Genomic DNA, 15,341 nt, shown 5'->3' with positions numbered 1-15,341 from the left:
CACAGCAGGGGCAATCAGAACCCCACAACAGAAGTAATCAGAACCCCACAGCAGGGGCAATCAAAACCACACAGCATAAGCAATCAGAACCACACAGCAGGGGCAATCAGAACCCCACAACAGAAGCAATCAGAACCCTACAGCAGGGGCAATAAGAACCCCACAGCAGGGGCAATCAGAACCCCACAACAGGGGCAATCAGAACCCAACAACAAGGGCAATCAGAACCCTACAACAGAAGCAATCAGAAACCCACAGCAGGGGCAATCAGAACCCCACAGCAGGGGCAATCAGAACCCCACAGCAGGGGCAATCAGACCCCCACAGCAGGGGAAATCATAACCCCACAGCAGGGGCAATCAGAACCCCACAGCAGGGGCAATCAGAACGCCACAACAGAAGCAATCAGAACCCCACAGCAGGGGAAATCATAACCCCACAGCAGGGGCAATCAGAACCCCACAGCAGGGGCAATCAGAACGCCACAACAGAAGCAATCAGAACCCCACAGCAGGGGCAATCAGAACCACACAGCATAAGCAATCAGAACCCCACAGCAGGGGCAATCAGAACCACACAGCAGGGGCAATCAGAACCCCACAACAGAAGCAATCAGAACCCCACAGCAAGGGCAATCAGAGCCACACAGCAGGGGCAATCAGAACCCCACAGCAGGGGCAATCAGAACCCCACAGCAGGGGCAATCAGATCCACACAGCAGGGGCAACCAGATCCACACAGCAGGGGCGATCAGAACCCCACAACAGAAGCAATCAGAACCCCACAGCAGGGGCAATCAGATCCACACAGCAGGGGCAATCAGAACCCCACAGCAGGGGCAATCAGATCCACACAGCAGGGGCAATCAGATCCACACAGCAGGGGCAATCAGAACCCCACAGCAAGGGCAATCAGAACCCCACAGCAGGGGCAATCAGAACCCCACAGCAGGGGCAATCAGAACCCCACAGCAGGGGCAATCAGATCCACACAGCAGGGACAATCAGAACCCTACAACAGGGGCAATCAGAACCCCACAGCAGGGGCAATCAGAACCCCACAGCAGGGGCAATCAGATCCACACAGCAGGGTCAATCAGAACCCTACAACAGGGGCAATCAGAACCCCACAGCAGGGGCAATCAGAACCCCACAGCAGGGGCAATCAGAACCCCACAGCAGGGGAAATCAGAACCCCACAGCAGGGGAAATCAAATCCACACAGCAGGGGCAATCAGAACCCCACAGAAGGGGCAATCAGAACCCCACAGCAGGGGAAATCAGAATCCCACAGCGGGGGCAATCAGAGCCACACAGCAGGGGCAATCAGAACCCCACAGCAGGGGCAATCAGATCCACACAGCAGGGGCAACCAGATCCACACAGCAGGGGCAATCAGAACCCCACAGCAGGGGCAATCAGAATACCAAAGCAGGGGCAATCAGAACCACACAGCAGGGGCAATCAGAACCCCACAGCAAGGGCAATCAGAACCCCACAGCAGGGGCGATCAGAACCCCACAACAGAAGCAATCAGAACCCCACAGCAGGGGCAATCAGATCCACACAGCAGGGGCAATCAGAACCCCACAGCAGGGGCAATCAGATCCACACAGCAGGGGCAATCAGATCCACACAGCAGGGGCAATCAGAACCCCACAGCAAGGGCAATCAGAACCCCACAGCAGGGGCAATCAGAACCCCACAGCAGGGGCAATCAGAACCCCACAGCAGGGGCAATCAGATCCACACAGCAGGGACAATCAGAACCCTACAACAGGGGCAATCAGAACCCCACAGCAGGGGCAATCAGAACCCCACAGCAGGGGCAATCAGATCCACACAGCAGGGTCAATCAGAACCCTACAACAGGGGCAATCAGAACCCCACAGCAGGGGCAATCAGAACCCCACAGCAGGGGCAATCAGAACCCCACAGCAGGGGCAATCAGAACCCCACAGCAGGGGAAATCAAATCCACACAGCAGGGGCAATCAGAACCCCACAGAAGGGGCAATCAGAACCCCACAGCAGGGGAAATCAGAATCCCACAGCGGGGGCAATCAGAACCCCACAGCAGGGGCAATCAGAACCCCACAGCAGGGGCAATCAGAATACCACAGCGGGGGCAATCAGAACCCCACAACAGAAGCAATCAGAACCCCACAGCATAAGCAATCAGAACCCCACAGCAGAGGCAATCAGAACCCGACAGCAGAGGCAATCAGAACCCCACAACAGAGGCAATTAGAACCACACAGCAGGGGCAATCAGATCCACACAGCAAGGGCAATCAGAACCCCACAGCAAGGGCAATCAGAACCCCACAGCAAGGGCAATCAGAACGCCACAGCAGGGGCAATCAGAACCCCACAGCATAAGCAATCAGAACCCCACAGCAGGGGCAATCAGATCCACACAGCAGGGGCAATCATAACCCCACAGCAGGGGCAATCAGAACCCCACAGCAGGGGCAATCAGATCCACACAGCTGGTGCAATCAGAACCCCACAACAGGGGCAATCAGAACCCCATAGCAGGGGCAATCAGAACCCCACAGCAGAAGCAATCAGAACCCCACAGCAGGGGCAATCAGAAACCCACAGCAGGGGCAATCAGAACCCCACAACAGGGGCAATCAGAACCCCACAGCAGGGGCAATCAGAACCCCACAGCAGGGGCAATCAGAACCCCACAGCAGGGGCAATCAGAACCCCACAGCAGGGGCAATCAGAACCCCACAACAAGGGAAATCAGAACCCCACAACAGAAGCAATCAGAACCCCACAGCAGGGGCAATCAGAACCCCAGAGCAGGGGCAATAAGAACGCCACAACAGAAGCAATCAGAACCCCACTGCAGGGGCAATCAGAACCCCATAGCATGGGCAATCATAACCACACAGCAGGGGCAATCAGAACCACACAGCAGGGGCAATCAGAACCTCACAGCAGGGGCAATCAGAACCCCACAACAGAAGTAATCAGAACCCCACAGCAGGGGCAATCAAAACCACACAGCATAAGCAATCAGAACCACACAGCAGGGGCAATCAGAACCCCACAACAGAAGCAATCAGAACCCTACAGCAGGGGCAATAAGAACCCCACAGCAGGGGCAATCAGAACCCCACAACAGGGGCAATCAGAACCCCACAACAAGGGCAATCAGAACCCTACAACAGAAGCAATCAGAAACCCACAGCAGGGGCAATCAGAACCCCACAGCAGGGGCAATCAGACCCCCACAGCAGGGGAAATCATAACCCCACAGCAGGGGCAATCAGAACCCCACAGCAGGGGCAATCAGAACGCCACAACAGAAGCAATCAGAACCCCACAGCAGGGGCAATCAGAACCACACAGCATAAGCAATCAGAACCCCAAAGCAGGGGCAATCAGAACAACACAGAAGGGGCAATCAGAACCCCAGAACAGAAGCAATCAGAACCCCACAGCAAGGGCAATCAGAGCCACACAGCAGGGGCAATCAGAACCCCACAGCAGGGGCAATCAGATCCACACAGCAGGGGCAACCAGATCCACACAGCAGGGGCAATCAGAACCCCACAGCAGGGGCAATCAGAATACCAAAGCAGGGGCAATCAGAACCACACAGCAGGGGCAATCAGAACCCCACAGCAAGGGCAATCAGAACCCCACAGCAGGGGCAATCAGAACCCCACAACAGAAGCAATCAGAACCCCACAGCAGGGGCAATCAGATCCACACAGCAGGGGCAATCAGAACCCCACAGCAGGGGCAATCAGATCCACACAGCAGGGGTAATCAGAACCCCACAGCAAGGGCAATCAGAACCCCACAGCAGGGGCAATCAGAACCCCACAGCAGGGGCAATCAGAACCCCACAACAATGGAAATCAGAACCCCACAACAGAAGCAATCAGAACCCCACAGCATAAGCAATCAGAACCCCAGAGCAGAGGCAATCAGAACCCCACAGCAGAGGCAATAAGAAACCAACAACAGAGGCAATCAGAACCACACAGCAAGGGCAATCAGATCCACACAGCAAGGGCAATCAGAACCCCACAGCAGGGGCAATCAGAACCCCACAGCAAGGGCAATCAGAACCCCACAGCAGGGGCAATCAGAACCCCATAGCAGGGGCAATCAGAACCCCACAGCAGAAGCAATCAGAACCCCACAGCAAGGGCAATCAGAACCCCACAGCAAGGGCAATCAGAAACCCACAGCAGGGGCAATCAGAACCCCACAACAGGGGCAATCAGAACCCCACAGCAGGGGCAATCAGAACCCCACAGCATAAGCAATCAGAACCCCACAGCAGGGGCAATCAGAACCCCACAACAAGGGCAATCAGAACCCCACAACAGAAGCAATCAGAAACCCACAGCAGGGGCAATCAGAACCCCACAGCAGGGGCAATCAGAACCCCACAGCAGGGGCAAAAAGAACGCCACAACAGAAGCAATCAGAACCCCACAGCAGGGGCAATCAGAACCCCACAGCAGGGGCAATCATAACCACACAGCAGGGGCAAACAGAACCACACAGCAGGGGCAATCAGAACCTCACAGCAGGGGCAATCAGAACCCCACAACAGAAGTAATCAGAACCCCACAGCAGGGGCAATCAAAACCACACAGCATAAGCAAACAGAACACCACAGCAGGGGCAATCAGAACCACACAGCAGGGGCAATCAGAACCCCACAACAGGGGCAATCAGAACCCCACAACAAGGGCAATCAGAACCCTACAACAGAAGCAATCAGAAACCCACAGCAGGGGCAATCAGAACCCCACAGCAGGGGCAATCAGAACCCCACAGCAGGGGCAATCAGAACGCCACAACAGAAGCAATCAGAACCCCACAGCAGGGGCAATAAGAACCCCACAGCAGGGGCAATCATAACCACACAGCAAGGGCAATCAGAACCACACAGCAGGGGCAATCAGAATCTCACAGCAGGGGCAATCAGAACCCCACAACAGAAGCAATCAGAACCCCACAGCAGGGGAAAACAGAACCCCACAGCAGGGGCAATCATAACCACACAGCAGGGCCAATCAGAACCACACAGCAGGGGCAATCAGAACCACACAGCAGGGGCAATCAGAACCCCACACCAGAAGCAATCAGAACCCCACAGCAAGGGCAATCAGAGCCACACAGCAGGGGCAATCAGAACCCCACAGCAGGGGAAATCAGATCCACACAGCAGGGGCAATCAGAATACCAAAGCAGGGGCAATCAGAACCACACAGCAGGGGCATTCAGAACCCCACAGCAAGGGCAATCAGAACCCCACAGCAAGGGCAATCAGAACCCCACAGCAGGGGCAATGAGAACCCCACAGCAGGGGCAATCAGAACCCCACAACAAGGGAAATCAGAACCCCACAACAGAAGCAATCAGAACCCCACAGCATAAGCAATCAGAACCCCACAGCAGAGGCAATCAGAAACCCACAGCAGGGGTAATCAGAATACCAAAGCAGGGGCAATCAGAACCACACAGCAGGGGCAATCAGAACCCCACAGCAAGGGCAATCAGAACACCACAGCAGGGGCAATCAGAACCCCACAGCATAAGCAATCAGAACCCCACAGCAGAGGCAATCAGAACCCCACAGCAGAGGCAATAAGAAACCCACAACAGAGGCAATCAGAACCACACAGCAAGGGCAATCAGATCCACACAGCAAGGGCAATCAGAACCCCACAGCAGGGGCAATCAGAACCCCACAGCAAGGGCAATCAGAACCCCACAGCAAGGGCAATCAGAACCCCACAGCATAAGCAATCAGAACCCCACAGCAGGGGCAATCAGATCCACACAGCAGGGGCAATCAGAACCCCATAGCAGGGGCAATCAGAACCCCACAGCAGAAGCAATCAGAACCCCACAGCAAGGGCAATCAGAACCCCACAGCAAGGGCAATCAGAAACCCACAGCAGGGGAAATCAGAACCCCACAACAGGGGCAATCAGAACCCCACAGCAGGGGCAATCAGAACCCCACAGCATAAGCAATCAGAACCCCACAGCAGGGGCAATCAGAACCCCACAACAAGGGCAATCAGAACCCCACAACAGAAGCAATCAGAAACCCACAGCAGGGGCAATCAGAACCCCACAGCAGGGGCAATCATAACCCCACAGCAGGGGCAATAAGAACGCCACAACAGAAGCAATCAGAACCCCACAGCAGGGGCAATCAGAACCCCACAGTAGGGGCAATCATAACCACACAGCAGGGGCAATCAGAACCACACAGCAGGGGCAATCAGAACCTCACAGCAGGGGCAATCAGAACCCCACAACAGAAGTAATCAGAACCCCACAGCAGGGGCAATCAAAACCACACAGCATAAGCAAACAAAACACCACAGTAGGGGCAATCAGAACCACACAGCAGGGGCAATCAGAACCCCACAACAAGGGCAATCAGAACCCCACAACAGGGGCAATCAGAACCCCACAACAAGGGCAATCAGAACCCTACAACAGAAGCAATCAGAAACCCACAGCAGGGGCAATCAGAACCCCACAGCAGGGGCAATCAGAACCCCACAGCAGGGGCAATCAGACCCCCACAGCAGGAAAAATCATAACCCCACAGCAGGGGCAATCAGAACCCCACAGCAGGGGCAATCAGAACGCCACAACAGAAGCAATCAGAACCCCACAGCAGGGGCAATCAGAACCCCACAGCAGGGGCAATCATAACCACACAGCAGGGGCAATCAGAACCACACAGCAGGGGCAATCAGAATCTCACAGCAGGGGCAATCAGAACCCCACAACAGAAGCAATCAGAACCCCACAGCAGGGGAAAACAGAACCTCACAGCAGGGGCAATCAGAACCCCGCAGCAGGGGCAATCAGAACCACACAGCAGGGGCAATCAGAACCCCACAACAGAAGCAATCAGAACCCCACAGCAAGGGCAATCAGAGCCACACAGCAGGGGCAATCAGAACCCCACAGCAGGGGAAATCAGATCCACACAGCAGGGGCAATCAGATCCACACAGCAGGGGCAATCAGAACCCCACAGCAGGGGCAATCAGAATACCAAAGCAGGGGCAATCAGAACCACACAGCAGGGGCATTCAGAACCCCACAGCAAGGGCAATCAGAACCCCACATCAGGGGCAATCAGAACCCCACAACAGAAGCAATCAGAACCCCACAGCATAAGCAATAGAAACCCCACAGCAGGGGCAATCAGAACCCCACAGCAGAGGCAATCAGAACCCCACAACAGAGGCAATCAGATCCACACAGCAGGGGCAATCAGAACCCCACAGCAGGGGCAATCAGAACCCCACAGCAGAGGCAATCAGAGCGCCACAGCAGGGGCAATCAGAACCCCACAGCAGGGGCAATCAGAACCCCACAACAGGGGCAATCAGAACCCCACAGCAGGGGCAATCAGAACCCCACAGCAGGCAGCAGGGGCAATCAGAACCCCACAACAAGGGCAATCAGAACCCCACAACAGGGGCAATCAGAACCCCACAACAAGGGCAATCAGAACCCTACAACAGAAGCAATCAGAAACCCACAGCAGGGGCAATCAGAACCCCACAGCAGGGGCAATCAGAACCCCACAGCAGGGGCAATCAGACCCCCACAGCAGGGGAAATCATAACCCCACAGCAGGGGCAATCAGAACCCCACAGCAGGGGCAATCAGAACGCCACAACAGAAGCAATCAGAACCCCACAGCAGGGGCAATCAGAACCCCACAGCAGGGGCAATCATAACCACACAGCAGGGGCAATCAGAACCACACAGCAGGGGCAATCAGAATCTCACAGCAGGGGCAATCAGAACCCCACAACAGAAGCAATCAGAACCCCACAGCAGGGGAAAACAGAACCTCACAGCAGGGGCAATCAGAACCCCGCAGCAGGGGCAATCAGAACCACACAGCAGGGGCAATCAGAACCCCACAACAGAAGCAATCAGAACCCCACAGCAAGGGCAATCAGAGCCACACAGCAGGGGCAATCAGAACCCCACAGCAGGGGAAATCAGATCCACACAGCAGGGGCAATCAGATCCACACAGCAGGGGCAATCAGAACCCCACAGCAGGGGCAATCAGAATACCAAAGCAGGGGCAATCAGAACCACACAGCAGGGGCATTCAGAACCCCACAGCAAGGGCAATCAGAACCCCACATCAGGGGCAATCAGAACCCCACAACAGAAGCAATCAGAACCCCACAGCATAAGCAATAGAAACCCCACAGCAGGGGCAATCAGAACCCCACAGCAGAGGCAATCAGAACCCCACAACAGAGGCAATCAGATCCACACAGCAGGGGCAATCAGAACCCCACAGCAGGGGCAATCAGAACCCCACAGCAGAGGCAATCAGAGCGCCACAGCAGGGGCAATCAGAACCCCACAGCAGGGGCAATCAGAACCCCACAACAGGGGCAATCAGAACCCCACAGCAGGGGCAATCAGAACCCCACAGCAGGCAGCAGGGGCAATCATAACCCTACAACAGGGGCAATCAGAACCCCACAGCAGGGGCAATCAGATCCACACAGCAGGGGCAATCAGAACCCCACAGAAGGGGCAATCAGAATACCAAAGCAGGGGCAATCAGAACCACACAGCAGGGGCAATCAGAACCCCACAGCAAGGGCAATCAGAACCCCACAGCAGGGCAATCAGAACCCCACAACAGAAGCAATCAGAACCCCACAGCATAAGCAATCAGAACCCCACAGCAGAGGCAATCAGAACCCCACAGCAGAGGCAATCAGAACCCCACAACAGAGGCAATCAGAACCACACAGCAGGGGCAATCAGATCCACACAGCAAGGGCAATCAGAACCCCACAGCAAGGGCAATCAGAACCCCACAGCAAGGGCAATCAGAACTCCACAACAGAAGCAATCAGAACCCCACAGCATAAGCAATCAGAACCCCACAGCAAAAGCAATTAGAACCCCACAGCAGGGGCAATCATAGCCACACAGCAGGGCCATTCAGAACCACACAACAGAAGCAATCAGAACCCCACAGCAGGGGCAATCATAGCCACACAGCAGGGCCATTCAGAACCACACAGCAGGGGCAATCAGAACCTCACCGCAGGGGCAATCAGAACCCCACAACAGAAGGAATCAGAACCCCACAGCAGGGGCAATCAAAACCCCACAACAGGGGCAATCAGAACCCCACAACAAGGGCAATCAGAACCCTACAACAGAAGCAATCAGAAAGCCACAGCAGGGGCAATCAGAACCCCACAGCAGGGGCAATCAGAACCCCACAGCACGGGCAATCAGACCCCCACAGCAGGGGAAATCATAACTCCACAGCAGGGGCAATCAGAACCCCACAACAGAAGCAATCAGAACCCCACAGCAGGGGCAATCAGAACCCCACAGCAGGGGCAATCATAACCACACAGCAGGGGCAATCATAACCCCACAGCAGGGGCAATCAGAACCCCACAGCAGTGGCAATCATAACCACACAGCAGGGGCAATCAGAACCACACAGCAGGGGGAATCAGAATCTCACAGCAGGGGCAATCAGAACCTCACAGCAGCGACAATCAGAACCCCACAACAAGGGCAATCAGAACCCCACAGCAGGGGCAATCAGAACCCCACAACAGAAGCAATCAGAACCCCACAACAGAAGCAATCAGAACCCCACAGCCGGGGCAACCATAACCACACAGCATAAGCAATCAGAACCCCACAGCAGGGGCAATCAGAACCCCACAACAGAAGCAATCAAAACTCCACAGCAAGGGCAATCAGAGCCACACAGCAGGGGCAATCAGAACCCCACAGCAGGGGCAATCAGATCCACACAGAAGGGGCAATCAGATCCACACAGCAGGGGCAATCAGAACCCCACAGCAGGGGCAATCAGAATACCAAAGCAGGGGCAATAAGAACCACACAGCAGGTGCAATCAGAACCCCACAGCAAGGGCAATCAGAACCCCACAGCAGGGGCAACCAGAACCCCACAACAGAAGCAATCAGAACCCCACAGCATAAGCAATCAGAACCCCACAGCAGGGGCAATCAGAACCCCACAACAGAAGCAATCAGAACCCCACAGCATAAGCAATCAGAACCCCACAGCAGGGGCAATCAGAACCCCACAGCAGAGGCAATCAGAACCCCACAACAGAGGCAATCAGATCCACACAGCAGGGGCAATCAGAACCCCACAGCAGGGGCAATCAGAACCCCACAGCAGAGGCAATCAGAACCCCACAGCAGGGGCAATCAGAACCCCACAACAGAGGCAATCAGAACCCCACAGCAGGGGCAATCAGAACCCCACAGCAGGGGCAATCAGAACCCCACAGCAGGGGCAATCAGATCCACACAGAAGGGGCAATCAGAACCCCACAGCAGGGGCAATCTGAACCCCACAGCAGAGGCAATCAGAACCCCAGAGCAAGGGCAATCAGAACCTCACAGCAGGGGGAATCAGAATCTCACAGCAGGGGCAATCAGAACCTCACAGCAGCGACAATCAGAACCCCACAACAAGGGCAATCAGAACCCCACAGCAGGGGCAATCAGAACCCCACAACAGAAGCAATCAGAACCCCACAACAGAAGCAATCAGAACCCCACAGCCGGGGCAACCATAACCACACAGCATAAGCAATCAGAACCCCACAGCAGGGGCAATCAGAACCCCACAACAGAAGCAATCAGAACCCCACAGCAAGGGCAATCAGAGCCACACAGCAGGGGCAATCAGAACCCCACAGCAGGGGCAATCAGATCCACACAGAAGGGGCAATCAGATCCACACAGCAGGGGCAATCAGAACCCCACAGCAGGGGCAATCAGAATACCAAAGCAGGGGCAATAAGAACCACACAGCAGGTGCAATCAGAACCCCACAGCAAGGGCAATCAGAACCCCACAGCAGGGGCAATCAGAACCCCACAACAGAAGCAATCAGAACCCCACAGCATAAGCAATCAGAACCCCACAGCAGGGGCAATCAGAACCCCACAACAGAAGCAATCAGAACCCCACAGCATAAGCAATCAGAACCCCACAGCAGGGGCAATCAGAACCCCACAGCAGAGGCAATCAGAACCCCACAACAGAGGCAATCAGATCCACACAGCAGGGGCAATCAGAACCCCACAGCAGGGGCAATCAGAACCCCACAGCAGAGGCAATCAGAACCCCACAGCAGGGGCAATCAGAACCCCACAACAGAGGCAATCAGAACCCCACAGCAGGGGCAATCAGAACCCCACAGCAGGGGCAATCAGAACCCCACAGAAGGGGCAATCAGATCCACACAGAAGGGGCAATCAGAACCCCACAGCAGGGGCAATCTGAACCCCACAGCAGAGGCAATCAGAACCCCAGAGCAAGGGCAATCAGAACCCCACAGCAGGGGCAATCAGAACCCCACAGCAGGGGCAATCAGAACCCCACAAAAGGGGCAATCAGAACCCCACAGCAGGGGCAATCAGATCCACACAGAAGGGGCAATCAGAACCCCACAGCAGGGGCAATCAGAACCCCACAACAAGGGCAATCAGAACCCCACAACAGAAGCAATCAGAACCCCACAGCAGGGGCAATCAGAACCCCACAGCAGGGGCAATCAGAACCCCACAGCAGGGGCAATAAGAACGCCACAACAGAAGTAATCAGAACCCCACAGCAGGGGCAATCAGAACCCCACAGCAAGGGCAATCATAACCACACAGCAGGGGCAATCAGAACCACACAGCAGGGGCAATCAGAACCCCACAACAGAAGCAATCAGAACCCCACAGCAAGGGCAATCAGAGCCACACAGCAGGGGCAATCAGAACCCCACAGCAGGGGAAATCAGATCCACACAGCAGGGGCAATCAGATCCACACAGCAGGGGCAATCAGAACCCCACAGCAGGGGCAATCAGAATACCAAAGCAGGGGCAATCAGAACCACACAGCAGGGGCATTCAGAACCCCACAGCAAGGGCAATCAGAACCCCACATCAGGGGCAATGAGAACCCCACAACAGAAGCAATCAGAACCCCACAGCATAAGCAATCAAAACCCCACAGCAGAGGCAATCAGAACCCCACAACAGAGGCAATCAGAACCCCACAACAGAGGCAATCAGATCCACACAGCAGGGGCAATCAGAACCCCACAGCAGGGGCAATCAGAACCCCACAGCAGATGCAATCAGAGCGCCACAGCAGGGGCAATCAGAACCCCACAGCAGGGGCAATCAGAACCCCACAACAGGGGCAATCAGAACCCCACAGCAGGGGCAATCAGAACCCCACAGCAGGGGCAATCATAACCCTACAACAGGGGCAATCAGAACCCCACAGCAGGGGCAATCAGATCCACACAGCAGGGGCAATCAGATCCACACAGCAGGGGCAATTAGAACCCCACAGAAGGGGCAATCAGAATACCAAAGCAGGGGCAATCAGAACCACACAGCAGGGGCAATCAGAACCCCACAGCAAGGGCAATCAGAACCCCACAGCAGGGCAATCAGAACCCCACAACAGAAGCAATCAGAACCCCACAGCATAAGCAATCAGAACCCCACAGCAGAGGCAATCAGAACCCCACAACAGAGGCAATCAGATCCACACAGCAAGGGCAATCAGAACCCCACAGCAAGGGCAATCAGAATTCCACAGCAAGGGCAATCAGAACCCCACAACAGAAGCAATCAGAACCCCACAGCATAAGCAATCAGAACCCCACAGCAAAAGCAATTAGAACCCCACAGAAGGGGCAATCATAACCACACAGCAGGGGCAATCAGAACCCCACAACAGAAGCAATCAGAACCCCACAGCAGGGGCAATCATAGCCACACAGCAGGGGCATTCAGAACCACACAGCAGGGGCAATCAGAACCTCACCGCAGGGGCAATCAGAACCCCACAACAGAAGGAATCAGAACCCCACAGCAGGGGCAATCAGAACCCTACAACAGAAGCAATCAGAACCCCACAGCATAAGCAATCAGAACCCCACAGCAGGGGCAATCAGATCCACACAGCAGGGGCAATCAGAACTTCATAGCAGGGGCAATCAGAACCCCACAGCAGAAGCAATCAGAACCCCACAGCAAGGGCAATCAGAAACCCACAGCAGGGGCAATCAGATCCACACAGCAGGGGCAATCAGAACCCCACAGCAGGGGCAATCAGAATACCAAAGCAGGGGCAATCAGAACCACACAGCAGGGGCATTCAGAACCCCACAGCAAGGGCAATCAGAACCCCACATCAGGGGCAATCAGAACCCCACAACAGAAGCAATCAGAACCCCACAGCATAAGCAATCAAAACCCCACAGCAGGGGCAATCAGAACCCCACAGCAGAGGCAATCAGAACCCCACAACAGAGGCAATCAGATCCACACAGCAGGGGCAATCAGAACCCCACAGCAGGGACAATCAGAACCCCACAGCAGAGGCAATCAGAGCGCCACAGCAGGGGCAATCAGAACCCCACAGCAGGGGCAATCAGAACCCCACAGCAGGGGCAATCAGAACCCCACAACAGGGGCAATCAGAACCCCACAGCAGGGGCAATCAGAACCCCACAGCAGGGGCAATCAGAACCCCACAACAGGGGCAATCAGAACCCCACAGCAGGGGCAATCAGATCCACACAGCAGGGGCAATCAGATCCACACAGCAGGGGCAATCAGAACCCCACAGCAGGGGCAATCAGAATACCAAAGCAGGGGCAATCAGAACCACACAGCAGGGGCAATCAGAACCCCACAGCAAGGGCAATCAGAACCCCACAGCAGGGCAATCAGAACCCCACAACAGAAGCAATCAGAACCCCACAGCATAAGCAATCAGAACCCCACAGCAGAGGCAATCAGAACCCCACAGCAGAGGCAATCAGAACCCCACAACAGAGGCAATCAGAACCACACAGCAGGGGCAATCAGATCCACACAGCAAGGGCAATCAGAACCCCACAGCAAGGGCAATCAGAACCCCACAGCAAGGGCAATCAGAACCCCACAACAGAAGCAATCAGAACCCCACAGCATAAGCAATCAGAACCCCACAGCAAAAGCAATTAGAACCCCACAGAAGGGGCAATCATAACCACACAGCAGGGGCAATCAGAACCCCACAGCAGGGGCAATCATAACCACACAGCAGGGGCATTCAGAACCACACAGCAGGGGCAATCAGAACCTCACAGCAGGGGCAATCAGAACCCCACAACAGAAGGAATCAGAACCCCACAGCAGGGGCAATTAGAACCACACAGCAGGGGCAATCAAAACCCCACAACAGGGGCAATCAGAACCCCACAACAAGGGCAATCAGAACCCTACAACAGAAGCAATCAGAAACCCACAGCAGGGGCAATCAGAACCCCACAGCAGGGGCAATCAGAACCCCACAGCAGGGGCAATCAGACCCCCACAGCAGGGGAAATCATAACCCCACAGCAGGGGCAATCAGAACCCCACAGCAGGGGCAATCAGAACGCCACAACAGAAGCAATCAGAACCCCACAGCAGGGGCAATCAGAACCCCAAAGCAGGGGCAATCATAACCACACAGCAGGGGCAATCAGAACCACACAGCAGGGGGAATCAGAATCTCACAGCAGGGGCAATCAGAACCTCACAGCAGCGACAATCAGAACCCCACAACAGGGGCAATCAGAACCCCACAGCAGGGGCAATCAGAACCCCACAACAGAAGCAATCAGAACCCCACAACAGAAGCAATCAGAACCCCACAGCAGGGGCAATCATAACCACACAGCATAAGCAATCAGAACCCCACAGCAGGGGCAATCAGAACCTCACAACAGAAGCAATCAGAACCCCACAGCAAGGGCAATCAGAGCCACACAGCAGGGGCAATCAGAACCCCACAGCAGGGGCAATCAGATCCACACAGAAGGGGCAATCAGATCCACACAGCAGGGGCAATCAGAACCCCACAGCAGGGGCAATCAGAATACCAAAGCAGGGGCAATCAGAACCACACAGCAGGGGCAATCAGAACCCCACAGCAAGGGCAATCAGAACCCCACAGCAAGGGCAATCAGAACCCCACAACAGAAGCAATCAGAACCCCACAGCATAAGCAATCAGAACCCCACAGCAGGGGCAATCAGAACCCCACAACAGAAGCAATCAGAACCCCACAGCATAAGCAATCAGAACCCCACAGCAGCGGCAATCAGAACCCCACAGCAGAGGCAATCAGAACCCCACAACAGAGGCAATCAGATCCACACAGCAGGGGCAATCAGAACCCCACAGCAGGGGCAATCAGAACCCCACAGCAGAGGCAATCAGAACCCCACAGCAGGGGC

This window comes from Anomaloglossus baeobatrachus, chromosome 7 (assembly GCF_048569485.1).
Source record: "Anomaloglossus baeobatrachus isolate aAnoBae1 chromosome 7, aAnoBae1.hap1, whole genome shotgun sequence".
In the NCBI taxonomy this organism is placed as follows: domain Eukaryota; kingdom Metazoa; phylum Chordata; class Amphibia; order Anura; family Aromobatidae; genus Anomaloglossus; species Anomaloglossus baeobatrachus.
The sequence above is the reverse complement of the archived record's forward strand: the minus strand, read 5'-3'. Positions refer to the sequence as shown.